At 33.8% G+C, this 15,999-nt stretch overlaps 1 protein-coding gene across 1 annotated transcript in view; it reads right to left on the bottom strand.

Annotated features, from left to right (window-relative positions):
* LOC120336263 (uncharacterized) overlaps window positions 1–8,705 on the bottom strand; it is a 64,272-nt gene extending 55,567 nt beyond the window's left edge. Inside the window, exons 1-2 of the transcript XR_013473194.1 lie at window positions 8,325–8,705; window positions 3,362–3,498 (exon numbers count right to left, since the gene is read on the bottom strand). The gene's annotated coding sequence lies outside the window, so the exon portion shown is untranslated. The remainder of the gene's footprint in view (window positions 1–3,361; window positions 3,499–8,324) is intronic.
* Window positions 8,706–15,999: the final 7,294 nt, after the last annotated feature.

Genomic DNA, 15,999 nt, shown 5'->3' with positions numbered 1-15,999 from the left:
TTGGTGATGACTCTCTCGACCTACAGAAATAATAGTTCGAACACATGATGATGAATCGATGTTCTATATAAAGATCTTGACTGTTAATCCAAATATAACAGATGCTTAAGCAAGCCTGTGATTCATAGTATGGATTCCGTGTTTTTACCTATACTTACGCAATAAAATACATATGGTTTTATAGGTTACTCAATACTCATACGCTTCAACGTATATACATAAAATTCAATATCACGAGGGGGTGTTTCATTCTCAATTTGTTCTCTGCCTAATTCCATATACCCGTTTTTTGACTCATTGTTCACATTATACAAACGATTCATAGCTCGACCAAAACTAAAATCGCGATGCATGGATGGATATTGGAGTAAATAATTGGATTTCGTCAACAATTTTGACAGCTATATGAATATGGTTACTTTGAATGATCATGAATAATATATTTGCTTTTTCAATTCAAAAGAAAATTTTAAACCTGACCAAACTTTGATCCTATTCTCTGTCTGTATGTAAATGAAGATTTTTCCCAAAAAAGGCATCACGTTGTTGGTGGATATGGATTAGGACATTGAATTCAATGTCGTTTTTATAAGCCAGTTTATTTATTTTTTGCTTCAAATGTAAATGTATTCAAAGCAGATTGTGTAACACATGTAAAAGAAATTGATGTAGCAATACGCCGCACGTTTTATGGCAAGTTGCCACTTCGTTACAAGATTAACCTGGTACTTGTTTTTGTTTTGTTATAGGTTTGGTATTTGTTAGAAAAAGTCCCTAAACCGGACGTTCCGAAAATTGGCATCAATTCAGTACATGTTGTCATGAGATAACAATAGTTCAAAAACATTGCAATATTCAAGACGTCAGGGAAATGGCATTATGTTTTGTGATTCATTTTCCTCCGTCAATATTGAATTGGCTTTTTTTCATCTCGCATGGAAAATGCAAACGGATATGATAGTTCGCTTTGCGTCACAAGAAGATTAGATTTTGACAAACAGGAATATTGACATTGTAATTATTTACGGAGTTATTAAAGTGTATTTATTTGTAACCTCATAATACCTGTAATAAGATCAAAGTATACGCCATTGACGTCGTGACGCATACACTGAGGCGGGGAACCAGATCACGAGATTAAGAGTTTTGCGTTAACGTTAACAAAATTAGACGATTAATATAATAGTAATCTCAAATGAGAATTCGTATCACGCAATCCCAAGGGCTTATAACTAAATTTAAATTGCCAATAAGCACATCTGTATACTATAAAGCATCTCGTAAATTAAGATGTAAACAACAATAAAATACAGAGCAAGTAATTTGCATATAACCAAAAAGTTTATACGAGGGAAAACTATATGTACAATGATGTAGAAGAAAATCACCACTACTAAGAAATGAAAGTGAACCACGCAGAAACAACCCCTGACAAGGAATAATTTATTTTCGCAAGTGCCGACAGAGATTTATTAATCTTTATCCGGTATCTAATTACGGAATTACGATTGAACTTAAGAACTTTGAACTTTCAATCCATCATTCTTCACTTTGGCAACACTTTTATTTAGTTCTTACTAACTTACCACAATATAGACACGATGTACAAACCTACGCCAGTTATAACCACCACAAAATAATAACAGTGATGGAAAACAAAATTTTTAAAACCTATTATAACAACATAATTCAATGAATATAATTCTGGAAATTTGTTTTTCTAGTTTTCGCTTGAATTATTATGATTCCCACTCAAAGACGTATTTTTCTTGACGTATTCGACACAACAGGCTTCATTTTTTGGCTAATCAGGCATAATTTTTTTCTCGGTTTTATTTAGTTTAGACCTAATTTCCTTGCGCTAATACAACTGGAAACCTATTAATGTCACCAGCCCAGCAAATAAATAAGGTGTTGAGAACGTTATTAAAGTATTTCAATGAACTGATTCTGACAAATTTTGTTAGAATATATTGCGATAAGTAAGATGTTTTTTTATGTGGACTAGAATGATAATATGATGAATTGTATCATTTCATACAGCCAGATATGACGTTTTTGTCAGGTACGCTTCATTAAGTTCTTAGATATTTTGAGTAAGATCGATGCTGATGCATCAGTCAAAATCCTACTCAGTCAACATTTTGAAGTTTGGAATATTTTGAAATTTGACACGGATTCAACCAGATTATAACGATGAGTCAATATTGCACCTTGATAATATATATAGTGACTAATACAGAGTTCATTCACGGTTTAGGCATATAACAGTCAGTACTTCTGATTGTATACTGATTGAATATTTCCATTACAAGGATATGGGGGTATTGTTTCCTAACAAAAAGCTTTGTCATATTTCAATAAAACTATGTGAATAAAATATGTACGTAGAAATTGAATTATTTCAATCTTTTTTTCATTAAATCTGGAAAACATATCTTGGAATTTGTTAAACAATTGATTTAACGATTTACTATGATTGCAATACGTAAACGAGGATATATATTAAATTTTTGTGCATTGGTTCCGCACAGCCGCACACGTTTGTTTGTGAACGTGGCTATGTCATTTCAAAGTGATCATTTGTTAGCCGGTATTGAACTTTAAAACGCTAATATATTGCCAAATAGTATAAATTTGAACTACAATCAGATTCGTTATAAAATGTCATTAAATTTCGGAAAAACAATGCCTCTTATTTTTGAAAACAGCTGGAGTCAACTGTCATCAAACGTGATATTTCATCAATGTTTCTTCATGTGATGTTGTAGTCATGTTTCTCCGTAATATGTCAACACCAATACATTAGCTATTGCAGTATGAGCATTATTTTTTAAATGCATTGCATCTAATCAATTGATTATGTATCAAAACCCGTCATATCTGCTTTTTTATAGGTATATTGAATTGAGAAATTTTAGCTTCATAAATATATCGTTCATTCAAGTAACAGGAGCACATCAAACGATATAATTTGGGCACATTTGAAATTTCAAAAAAGAAAGATCATACAAGGGGGAGTTTTAAAACGAGCAACTGTCATTTAATACAAGATCTGTTTTGTGTTTTATAATCATCCTAGTTTCAATAAAAATTTCCTTGACAAAACTTTTTGTGAATGATAGTGATATTTCGTGGTTGTTCGCGAGAATTTGATTAATCGAATTTGAGTCTTTTTCACATTTTTATCTGTATCGTGCATGATGGTGAATAAATTGCGTACGTTATATAAACTAGATATCTTTCAACTGCTGATCAACTTTCTCCGTCTCTTTTTCACCGATAATTTTCTAATTTATCCACTTTTATTGCGTCTACACTTTAATTTATTAATTTTACGAGTGAAAATACGATCCCTTACCTATTGTAGTGAGAACGATAATAGAGAAATACAAAGCTCCGGTGTAATCCCACTGTGTTGCGGCTTTATACGGCTCCAGGTCTATCGATACTTTGGCTAGTTTATCCATATCTTCGCTGGATATATTGTATTTCTGCCTAAAAATAAAATGTAAAATTCTCTTAATGTTCGTCTTTTCTGCAGCATCTAATAAAGATACAACGATGATACATGAATGAATCTTGCGTTATACTGAATTCCTCAGAAAAAGAAAATACTTTGATGGAATTAAATTAATGCATGTACAGATCAGTCTTTGGTGTCTGAAAATGAATGGAATTTGAGTAGATCATCAATTATTTACCCCTCCTGCTTTTCGACTTTATAGAGGCGCTATAAAGAGCATTATAGAGTGTGAAAATTGATGCGTATACTCAATTGCACAAAGGTTATGAGGACAATCTTCAATAAGGCCAGATTGGTTTAATTCTCGTGGTTGTAAAAGGACATAATTGATATCAAGTTTATAGTTGACTTTTCATCTAGAAAGAGCATAACCGACTTGCGAAGTTTATGTTGTTGTATAATTCGACAAGATAATTTCATTGATTTTATTACGCTGAGCATCCAGCCCTGTCAATAAAACGCAACTGATTATAACGATACTTAAACCTTGTACATATTGAATGTTTTTGGTGCACTTTTTCCGTGTAGTATGAATACTTTGGGGCTTAAACTACGTTACAAAACATTTCATTAAAATGTTACGAAGCTTATTTTTACTGTAGTTGGATAAATACACGTTCAAATGAATCAGTCTTCCACGCCCTTCAGTCTATCTATACAATATATATAATACATCAACACTTTTTCAGTTACGTCGAGCCATTTCATAAATTTGCGGTGACGAGGTGACATTTATTCGCATTCATTTTCGCCTTTAGATATGAATTATTAAAATTCTTTACTTATTCATTGTATTGTTATAATGAACTTTACTTTTCTCATTGTCAAGTTTCTTTTTTTTGGAAAATCAACCATAAGATGATCTCAACTAAACTAAGGTTGTCACGGAAAAACATTTCAAAGAAACTTCAACGCGGTTACGTTTGCCTCAGTGGTAAGCCACGCTCTTTATACACGATTTTCGCAATGATCATAATTGGTATGAATATCTCGTGATAGGATCAGCTTATCTAACAAAATATGTCAATTGTTATTCATAGCTTGATAAGAATACAATAAAAATTATTTCTGACGGTCTGCACGTATATCAAGTTTTTGAGAAAAACAGTTCGTTAAACATATTTTTCACAATTCTATTCTAACATGAAGGACTGGGAAATAATCGTGTGTATCATGGGGAGTAAAATGACAATCATTAAATAAATACTGTGCTTTGGAGTGGATTGGGTATATATGAAGTTGGTTCATATTAATTAACATCTATAACCATATGAGATTGAATGTAATATTTATTTTACGAAATTGAAAGCTACCATAAGCGCATTTTGATCGTTTCACTGAAAATTAAATATTTTTCGTTGTTTATGAGTCAACTTCCTCAAATGAATGTATTGGAATCATTTATCACCATCAATAAAGCTAGATAGACCACCGGTTGGTCGCAGTCTACCATATCATGAAATGTGTAATACACGGGTTTGAGTTATTTCGATCCGGAAAGATCGCTATCCCGCAAATCAAAATATATCTTCACGCTGGTGACGATGAAAAGCGAGAATCTTTTACTGTTTTCCGATTTGAAGATTTCATCCAGAATAATAAATAGGTTTATAATTGAAAAGTAAAACCAACACTTCCGTAGAGACACAAATCAGCGGAAGGAGTGCCAGATAAATCAATGCGATCTTTTTCATGTGTTTTGGAAGTCTAAGAGATCATCATAAATTTATTCAATGGCAGATAAATATGCGAAATAGTAAATGGATATAACTGCGTTGCTTTCCTGAGGTTCCACAATAATAAACAGACCATTTGTATCTCGCTGCCAGTGAAAGAGTTTGCTCTATTTTGATTTTATAAACCACAATTTGTAACAACTGACTGTCAGTTATTACAATGTACATTTTACTCAGCACAGACGTTCATGCATCAGTCGAATGTGAGTTTTCAAACTGTAAGTTGTTGTCAACAACTTCATTCCTGTTTGCAGTGATTGGGTATTTATTGCCGAAAGAATTGAAAAGGAATAGTGAGACACGATTCGAAATTTTCAAAATTAAAAGCATTCTGTTGGTGATTGCAAAGAAAACTAGCGCCCACATCAAACGAAATAGTTTATTCAGTTATTTTCTGTTTTGATCCTTTTTATTACTTGCTGCATCAGAGATTGTTGCAGCTAGAATTGATCGACTCAAATTTTCCAAGCAATCTGCCAACAGTATCATATGAGTAGTAATACTCATTAGAGTAAAAATAGTTATATATATATGAGCAATACCACAATAATTGGCACTTGGCATTATCCCAAGCAAATAGAAAGCGCGCTTCAATTCCAGCGATCAAAGTCAGTATGAGGCGCAGGGAATTGAATTAAGCCACGTTTGATGTTGCGGTTGGATGGTATTGTTAGGACGAGGCTACCATCCGTTTATGGAGGTTACGACCCGCGTCATGTTGATTTATGCCTTTGATTTACAAATGATTGAAAATGTCAACAAGCTTTCTGAAATACAAAGGCACTACAACCACACGGTGATGAAGAATGAAATTGTATTTTTCTATGCATTATTGGAATGTGAAGAATGAATAAAGCAGCGCATACCTTGTTGTTTTCGAGAAAGCGATTTAAAATCTGCAAACATATGGTTATTCTTGGGCCTAGGAATAAATCTATGTATTATCCGCATAAAGCATTACGATAATGTTTACATCTATAACAAATGTATGTATACATATTGAGAAATATATGCATTTCGAAAACGTTTGTACAATTGCATTACCTGGATGGGATTCGAGTTAAATGTTGAACCAAATGATCTGATACAACAATTGTGTCACTAACAGAGAATTTTTCTTCAGATTTAAGTTATAAGGTGCAAAGCAAATCGGTCATTTTGTTATGCAAAAGCTGCTTCCCAAATTAAATATACAAGGTGAGTCAAAACGCCTCTACTGAAAATACGTATATATTATCTAACGTTCAATACTTGGAATTTTTAATGGTGGTAAATAGCTCTATTTGTTTAAAACCCACAGAGATAACATGTTTTGGTAGATATTCCAAGAACATTAATTCAAATATTTATGTCACATAAAAGCAATGGCGAGCATTAAGCCCCATTACTGAACTCAATTTTCACAAGAAATCACAAAAGCGTGAAACTTGAAATGGACAGCTAAATGATCCTAATTTAACTTAATCTAATTTGTTCATACCGACAGTCGTCAATTTCCCTTTCCGCAAATGAAAACGAATATATTCATTTCCCCGTGGGACGCAAAATTCAGGCTCTCATATGTTCAGAATTCAGATTTGAATATCAATAGTTTTTTGTTCAAACATGATCAATATATAGCCCACTGAATTTTGTATAGTGCACGTATGATCGGTGCCACAAAAATCTTATACTTGATACGGTATAGAAAATTGGAGTAGAACTCTATCAGCACACATTACCATTAGTATTAAATTTATCGCTTGAAATAGGGATCGATTTTACGATGACTGAATTGTATGTAAAAATAGGTTGACATCATCTTTAATACAATGGTGTAAAATTACAAAATCGATATAATACATTATACCCCACAAAGATTACAGATTTTCTATAATAGATAACATGATTAATAATCTTCATTATAAATCTACTATACTAGGACTGGGCACAATGTTTTGGTATAAGAGCCGCGTGCATCCGCAAGTCAGAAATCTGTGACAGCCGCATATTTTTTGAAATTATTAATATTAGGGCTGATTAAATCATTTTGCATTGTAACTGTTACATTGGTACTAATTTGGGTGATGCGCATTTGAATAGTGCGACGTGAAACCGACGTTTGAGCAATTAGTCGCCTCGTGCTGTTGGGATCCAAGACTGCGACAGCATCAGAGGACCGCTGGTCGGTTACGGCTTCCTCCACCATCATGTTGCATGTGGAAACAAATAACTGGCTAACTAATCCTGTACCCGCATGCGGTCCTCGAGACGCGGTTTGCCCGCGGTTGTACTATATTGTGTATATATGTCACATATTTCCTAATTGAATATCGCATGGAGGATTTTTATTCGAAGTATTCCTAATTTACGAAATTTTTACCTCATTTTATTTTATGCGGTAGAACTGGCGCGAATGAGTTTGCCTTTGTTTATTTACGTTAAATATTGAACCGTCTTCTTTGTATTTTTTTTTCTTTCTAAGAAGTGCATAAAGAATTGATGCTACGAGCATCTGATTTATTGAATTACGTCGGTGACGTACGCAATAAAAGCATTTCACTACGTAAATTATTTACAAGAAAAATATTTAAATTATTTAGGGTTAACTCCCTATAAAAATACTGCCATTAAAAAGATTTGGCGTTTTAAAATATGCCATCCTTAAGTGTTTCATACAATGCTAACTTCCGACTTTTTATTGCCGCAAATCACTCCCCTAATTACGAGTAGTTTCTAAACGGGCTAAAGCGATGAAAATAACGCAGTAAAGCTATGGAACGCCGCATGCATTAATATAGAGATAGACAATACATTGGGAATTCTTCACATAATTGTTGTATAATAAAAATGAAGAGGTAATTCACAAATCTGCTTTAATTAGTCCTAAAAAGTAGAAAATCGCGTTCCTCTGTTTGCACTTAAAGCAAGCATCGATATTTACAAGTAAAAATATATTCACAAGTGTTGTACTATCCCATCCGTAAATCTATAATTATCCAGCGTTACATATTAAAAAAATTACGTCCACTGCTAAAAACTAATGTATATTCAATATATATAGGTTCATTTTTGTGACTTACTTTAACCTTTCTTCTTCTTCAGTTAGTCGAGCCATATCTAGGACTTCTTGATCTTGTTCGATACTGTGAAAAATGAAGGCTCCAAAAAACAGATATATCAGCCCAATTCCAATGAGGGCTCCAGTTCTTGTATTCTGGTTTCGCAAATTTATAAGATTTTTGCATTCTGTCGACATTTTCTTCTTCTGACAATTGGGAAATGTGTAAGAGATCATGAAATTACGAAAATAACTTTATAAATTGTCCCAAGTTTTTTCTCTCTCTCACAGGCTGTAAAGCATGATATAGGATTCTCTTCTTCAGTTATGCCTTCATTGCCTAACAACTCCTTCTCCTATACAATATTAAAGTTATGTCTGAAAATGAATTGACAAACCAGAAAAGAAATGAGGAAACAATGAGAAGACAGTAAAAGCGCGGAGTACACAGTGGAGATCGGCGACTGCAGCAAAAATTAGTTAATTTTCATTAAAATTATGCCACAAGGATTATACTTATAGATATACCACCGTTTTGATTGCAAAGGTCTTTAGCATTACAAACAAATGTATATGTACTTTTACTACTGTGGATGGTTCTCAAACGAACCCATTAAGATGGAATGTACTCCGGGCGTTGTATATATACATAAATATACGACTAAATTATGAGTAATGATAACCCCAATAAATAATAATGAACATGAAAAAGTAATAGAGAGTACTCTGATGGTTTATCGATTCACTTTCTATGAAAAATCACAACAAAAGTTTGGTCTTCGGTCGTACATGTACGAGTCATATTATGACTACAAATTAAAAATAGTGCCGTAATTGGACAGGTTGTCTGTTTTCCCGAATATATTCCCAAAATTAGTGAGTAATACGGGCAAGAATTTTTGATGTATCTGCCAAACAATAACCTTCGAAAAATGTGGCAAGGAACTGGAATATTTGCACTCCATCATTTGTCAAAAAATAAAATTAATGCTTCCTATCCCGAACTCTTCATGCTAAATAATCAGAATTGGGTATCCTCCAATCTAGATTTTAATGGAAGCATGGTTTTACATTATTGAAAAATTGACGTAGGTGAAAACAATATTTAAAAAAAAGTTACAACGCACAATCTTCCTCTACTGTGTAGATAGCCCACTGATCAGAGCAACTATTTAAACCTGACCTGACTTCCATACCTTCAGCGTTTTTCATTTGTTCTTTCATTTTTTTTGTTGACGAAAATATTATTCTCTCTATGAATGGTTGCTACTCAGTACAATGCTTGAATCGTTTTGCTACCAATAGTACCTTATTTCCCAAGTTATGAACCACCAAGCAGATATTATTAAGAAGTGTTTAAATCAAGCATTTCTAGGGCACCAATGTATTGAATAATATACATATTGAATTGCTTGTACGGGAGTACAGATGTAATTTCATATACCGACGAACTAATGATCAGTTTGAAACGACCGCGAATGTGTAATTAATATCTTGTCAACTTCGGCTGTCGTATGCCGACAGTTTCACATCGCATGCATTGATTTATATGCATTACATATACTATACTGTAGTGTAACGTAATATATATAATACTAATTCTAGCACTATATATTGCGATTCACGTCGGTATTAAAATAGCTAACCCATATTGGAGTTATTGGCGGACTCTCTTCTACGTCGTGAATCCGAAACAAGTTTTAATTTATTTCCTAGGTGGACTCAAAAGTTGAAGTATTCCAACCAAATTGAATACCGTTACAAAACTTTGCTGTGACTTGGAATTGATTCCCAGACATTTTCACAAACATGTTTGTTTTCTCAATAAAAACTGAATGTCCGAATCCAGCCCAAAATTCCAGTACGATTCACAACTTTGGTTCTATTATTTCGTGACACCTTTGAATTTAAATGACGTAAAACAACAAAAACAGTATTTGCTCACACGAATTCATCATCGCACGGATGCCAATGTTTGAATGTTTTTATTTCATTTGTTTGTTTCGCGCTCTTTATCATTTGTTATGAAAATAATGATATGGTATGGACTATGGAGATATGGTGACGAAATTGGCAAACAGATTTGCTATCTCGCAGCATTCAACGAAGTGCTTGAACTTAACAGAATTTCCCTTTAAGATCTTCAGCCGCCCTGTTTTTCAGTTCAGCCAAGTACGATAATAAAACGTGACACGATGGTTTGAACGTGGCACGATCATTTCAACTGGATAAACAGTTCGATTTGTGCCGCCCCTTAATTAACAGAATAAAAAGAAAACAATTGGATCAAAATTGATTGACCAAGTCGTCAATTTAACAGAAGCTTTGTCTCAACAACTCTAATTCTGCAGAAATAAACGCGAAAAAAGACAATCGATTCTATTTTTAGACCCGCCGAAATAATTCCTAATTTTATTGTAGAAATAAATCAAACAATTGAAGCCACGGTAATTTCAGTGCAAAAACATGTTTTTGTCCGTACGACAATATGGTGACAACCCAATAGCAAGAACAAAAGTTCACAGCTGACAAATCAGGGACGAAATCTAAAAATATAGCAAGGTAAGAATTTGCTCAGTCATTGACAAGATAACATATTGGGTGCAAATTCCAAGTAAAATACCCATAACTACAATTGCATCGCAAATACAAGAGCATAGTTAGGCTCTAGATGGGATAAATACGTATAAAAATTTGAAAACCCGACGTCATGAGTTCCCATTTCTTGCTAAAAAACTCCTGAATATTTTCAAATTCTGGATATTGTCACATCGGTATAAAATCATTTACTTGCCCTCTGCCTTTCCTTATGCTGCTTACCGCACAAACCAAATCATTCATCGCCATTTCGCTATCTTTCAAAGCAATCGCACTTAGGACAAGAACAATTCGAGATCTTTTAATCTGTATATTTGAATTATTGATTTATACGCGGCTATTTATTTTTGAATCGTTTCCGGGTACGAACGAAAGAAATGAAGACTCACCAACATTTTGTAACGACCGAGTTGACGCTAAAAATGAATCCGGCTATTCACATATAAACTGTTAAAAGGCCCACCACGTATAGATTTAAAAAAAGTCAAGACTAAAATTTGGAACGGCGCAGCTACAACCGACTTTTGCAAGTTGTCGGAAACAATATTCTTCTGATATCTATGACGTAATCAGGTATGACGCCATCTACTTCAACTTCCAGACTGAAGACCATTGGTTAACAAGCTGTAAATGGTGACTAAAATTATGAAATTTTGAGAAATACGTGATTTTGTTTGATCATATTCTGATACGCGGTAAAACTTTTGTTGTGCGATGCGAATGAAATCACAGTGATATTGTTAGGACCGGCATGAATTTACAATAGATATTGATTTTTGGTAAAATCGAAATATTCACGACCCTTGTTACAATTGCAGTTTTAGACTGTGGTCCAAGTAACAAATGCTTGAAACCATCTATTCTAAAAATGGCGCGTATGGCCTACATGCTTTGGAAGCTTTTAATGATAACCTGATGACAAAATTAACTTTGCTATATATATTGTTATTTTTGGTGTTATCTGTTTCCCTCTCCTTAAGCAAAAAATCTTTTGTACAGATCTAAATTACTTTCAGTAATCTTCCTTCCAGAGCTCTACGTCTTCGATTGCAAATTGAATGCTATGAATCACTTTCATCTCAAATAATTACTTATCAATATCGTGCGCTGTCGATACATGTAAAGCTATATAAAGAGTATGGTACATACGTTTACGATAGAGTAAATTGCAACTAGATTTTCAATCCTATTAAAACATTCAAGTACTTTCAACCTATTGAATTGCTTCTACTGATCACATCGAGAAAGTACTGACTGTTTTACGAGAAATGAATCAATGCTTATTTTATCAATAGCCTATTTCACTCTCCTCCTTGCCGGGTTCTACGCGCGTGAATTACTGTCGATGTTATTTTAGGAGCCCCAGCTGGTTGGCATAGACTGGTAGATAATTCCTTTGATGCTCTTTTTGTGGCGCTATGATTGTACTTCGTCAGTCTACACAATTATCTTAGTCATTTACCAATTGTGATGCAGAAAGGAGTGTGTCTATGTTCTAAGGAATTGCTTATGTCTTTCCTGATAAATTACGTATACGCCTACATAATATTGGACTATTTGTCTACGTGAGGATTGCTTGTTGCCGAGTAGTTCCATCTTGCAATGATGCTCTTTATATGTTCGCTATATTATTTTTTTGCTGTATTCCGCCTGGAATCGACAATCATCGATGTACCCTATTGTTTCGGTATCCGGCTTCGGACACGACTGCGTTAGTCAATACGCCTTCTGATTCTGATAGACTTGGTAGAGTTTCTACATAGACTGAAACTGAAAAAAGAAAATTTTGCAGTCGAACTGACGTTGAAGCACGTTCCACTTTGCGAATCAGTGATCACTTAGGAATATTCCAAAGTGCAAAAGGTCGTCTTTCACATTGGCACTTTTGAATTTCAGTATTCTCGTGACCTGGATGGCTTTTTTATTGATTGTCGTTGAAGACATGAAAGGTAATGAACTCTAACGATGTGATTTTCATCACTAAAGGCGGCAATAGGATATCCGTAGCTGATTACGTAACACAAACGGCAGTCAAAGTTTATAAGAAATAAACTGCAGCGGAACTCGCACTTATTAAAAATGTGACAATGTGAAAATATTGTCATTATCCATCGTACCTCGTCCCATACTACGTTTCAGGTTGCCATAAAGCTGATTCCAAAAAAGATATTTTCAAGTTGTCAGATCATCGTGCGATTCCGGCTGAACTCAAAAAATTCATCATAGCGAAGTATTTTCTTTGACGTCTTTTCTACCGCTCTCCTAGACGAGGCAACAGGCTGACTTTTTAGGCTTCTCACACAAAAAGAATATTAATCTCATTATTACATGTTAATGTGTCTACTTTAAGGTAGGCTTTACATATCTCACAGATGTCAATATTACATGTTGGATGTTAGCGTCTGAACCCATAGATGGAATATTAGCCCCGATGTTTTCTTATGAAAATTTATGCATAAGAATATATTTACTTTTTAAAAACTGATGGAAAAAAAGATGGATCAATTAAATACGCAGATAATATTCATTCAAACATCATCTAAATATATATAGATAAATCGAGGTGACGGGATGAGATTACTAAGTATTATATAAAGTTAATGTTATTCCATAAATGATTTTTGTATCGGCAGTGATAAAACCACAAAATCAATGATTGCTGGATGTGAAAACTTTGTATTGAAAAAATAAGGTATATCTGAATGATAAAATCATGTCGGATAATGTTATGTTTAATTGGAAACAACTTCGAATTATCTTCACTATTTATCGAAATTCTACAATTTCTTGGGAGTATTTCAAATAGTAAATAGGTTTCCATTCAACGAAAGCGGAAGACAAAAGGTTGTGTAAACAGCAATGAAACGATTCCTTATACTACGTGACATTTCGCTTCCAACTGGAATCTAACATTGAGACATAATTATGGATTTATGCTATCTAAACAAAAAGACATTATTTGTTCTGCTGAATTATAAACATGCAAACGCCGCATTGCTAATTAGACCTACCATGTATCTACAATTTGTAATTTGGTCGTCCTACAAGTACATTAGTAGTTGTTTTGGTTTAAGTCTTTGAGCTCACTTATGACATCTCGCGACTTGATGTAAAACAGGCTACTCTTTGGCAATTTTCTCTCGATTTGTTAAATTTTATTGTTGAATTTATGTTTTTCAAGCATTTCTCAAAAACTATATGCGCCATGAAAGGACAGGTATATCAATAGCAGAAACTGAGTCTTAAAGAACTAGGTTTAGTCTTTACAGTCTGTGACCCATGTATTAAAAAGCCAATGCAACCGTATTTATTCAAATATAAATATATAGAAACACAATCTCAACTTGGAGAAGTATATTTTATTGATTGTTTTGGGCTATACATGACTTTATTTCAGTAAAGTAAAACATACAAACTCTCATGCCACCCTATCAGATTACATATTTCTATCTAAAGACTACTGCCGTGGTTTAGTCAGTATACGACATATCATTAAAACATGGGGTTTATCTCTCTGTTTCACAAAAACGTTATTTAGTTGGAAAAATCTAATAAAAATTGACTCTCAGTTCAGTATGGTAAACTAACTGTGCTACATTCTGAACATATTGATTATTTTTCAAAACTCACCAGGTATTTGTCGGAGATCTCATCTAGAATAATCCAAATAGGCTACTTCTCGCAGTCAAAATAAACACGAAACTTTTCCAGGTGTTTATTGAGCAAATAAAAAAGAAATTACAATTACCGCTATAAGTATATTGTCTTATTTAACGAGTAAATTTAACTCTTTCAGCTGATATATCATATTTAACTATAGTTAACCTGCCTAAATCTGAAGATTACAGTGACTCTAAAGTGATTCATTCAAAATTCAAAACTATGAGCTGTCAAATGTTTCGTAATGTACTTACGCTAATCAATCATTTTTAGGGATCGTGTTAATGAATGAACGCTTTCTGTCTGACTGATGCGAACGTAAATTGCGGTATTCCGCCAGTGAGTATTGATAAGCTCAAATTCTATCCACTTACCTTTGCGGATTGATGAAGAAATCGGACGAAATTAATTTAGAAATCGATCGACAATTAGGAGGGATTGGTTTTCTTTTATTGGATAAATAGCAAGCTTCAGCAAAGTCAAACATAGGAGAAAAGAAAGACTGACGTCATTGTACATTGATCACGTGTATGTAGATAATTTCGCATGAAAATGCCCTTTGAGACTACATATCCACAAGGCAGAATACTCTCACCGATCGTCATCCAAATCTCCTAACGAACATGAACATATTACGTTCACGAGATTGAAGACATTTAGCGAATTACACGCAATTTCAACGTAGATACAAATTTGGGGAGATTATATTATATATACTTGAACTTTTCGTGGCCAAATAGTAGTTGATTTTCCGAATATGTTCTGGTTTCTACGGAAAGTTAATTTCGAATTCCATCGGACGTCAAAAATAGTTTTCCTATTTGCACACAGCTGAGAGTTCTTGTCCAAAGGTCGTTTCACCTTTATGAATCACGTACGAAAAAACGTGAATTTTTTTTACGAAGAATTAGCTAATTTCTTCCTGTTTTATGACGTTGGAGGTCATTGTTAAGGACAAAGAAGTAAAATGTCTAGTGCGTGAAAATTCTAAAACGACGTGAAATGTGCTGACGCGCTGCTTGGTCACGAGTCTCACGACGCGCTGAGCGGAAGGATGTTGCGATTGAGGTGGGACGGACTAAACCGGTTTGGAACGCGCCAATTCCTTTAATCAAGTTATTGAACAATTGCATAAAAATATGCAAGATGAATCTTGCAGACGATTAAAAGTTTTTATTAAATTTTCGGAACCTAAACGCGATGCATCATGTTGCATACAGTACAAATTTTAGAGAAGATATGAGAGCTACATAATATGTTCTCTGATGCTTCTGCAACGCCGTTGGAGTATTATGAAAGTAACATTACAAAAATGATTCATGCGAAAAGTTGTCTGAATTTCTTTAAAATACCTTGAAAGAAGAATCTGAAGGTAAATCTTCGAAAACAAATTTCAAAATATTTTTACATAAATGGTTACCTGTTTGAGCTTTTCATTA

The sequence above is a fragment of the Styela clava genome, chromosome 2 (genome assembly GCF_964204865.1).
Source record: "Styela clava chromosome 2, kaStyClav1.hap1.2, whole genome shotgun sequence".
Classification (NCBI taxonomy): domain Eukaryota; kingdom Metazoa; phylum Chordata; class Ascidiacea; order Stolidobranchia; family Styelidae; genus Styela; species Styela clava.
The sequence above is the reverse complement of the archived record's forward strand: the minus strand, read 5'-3'. Positions and strand labels throughout refer to the sequence as shown.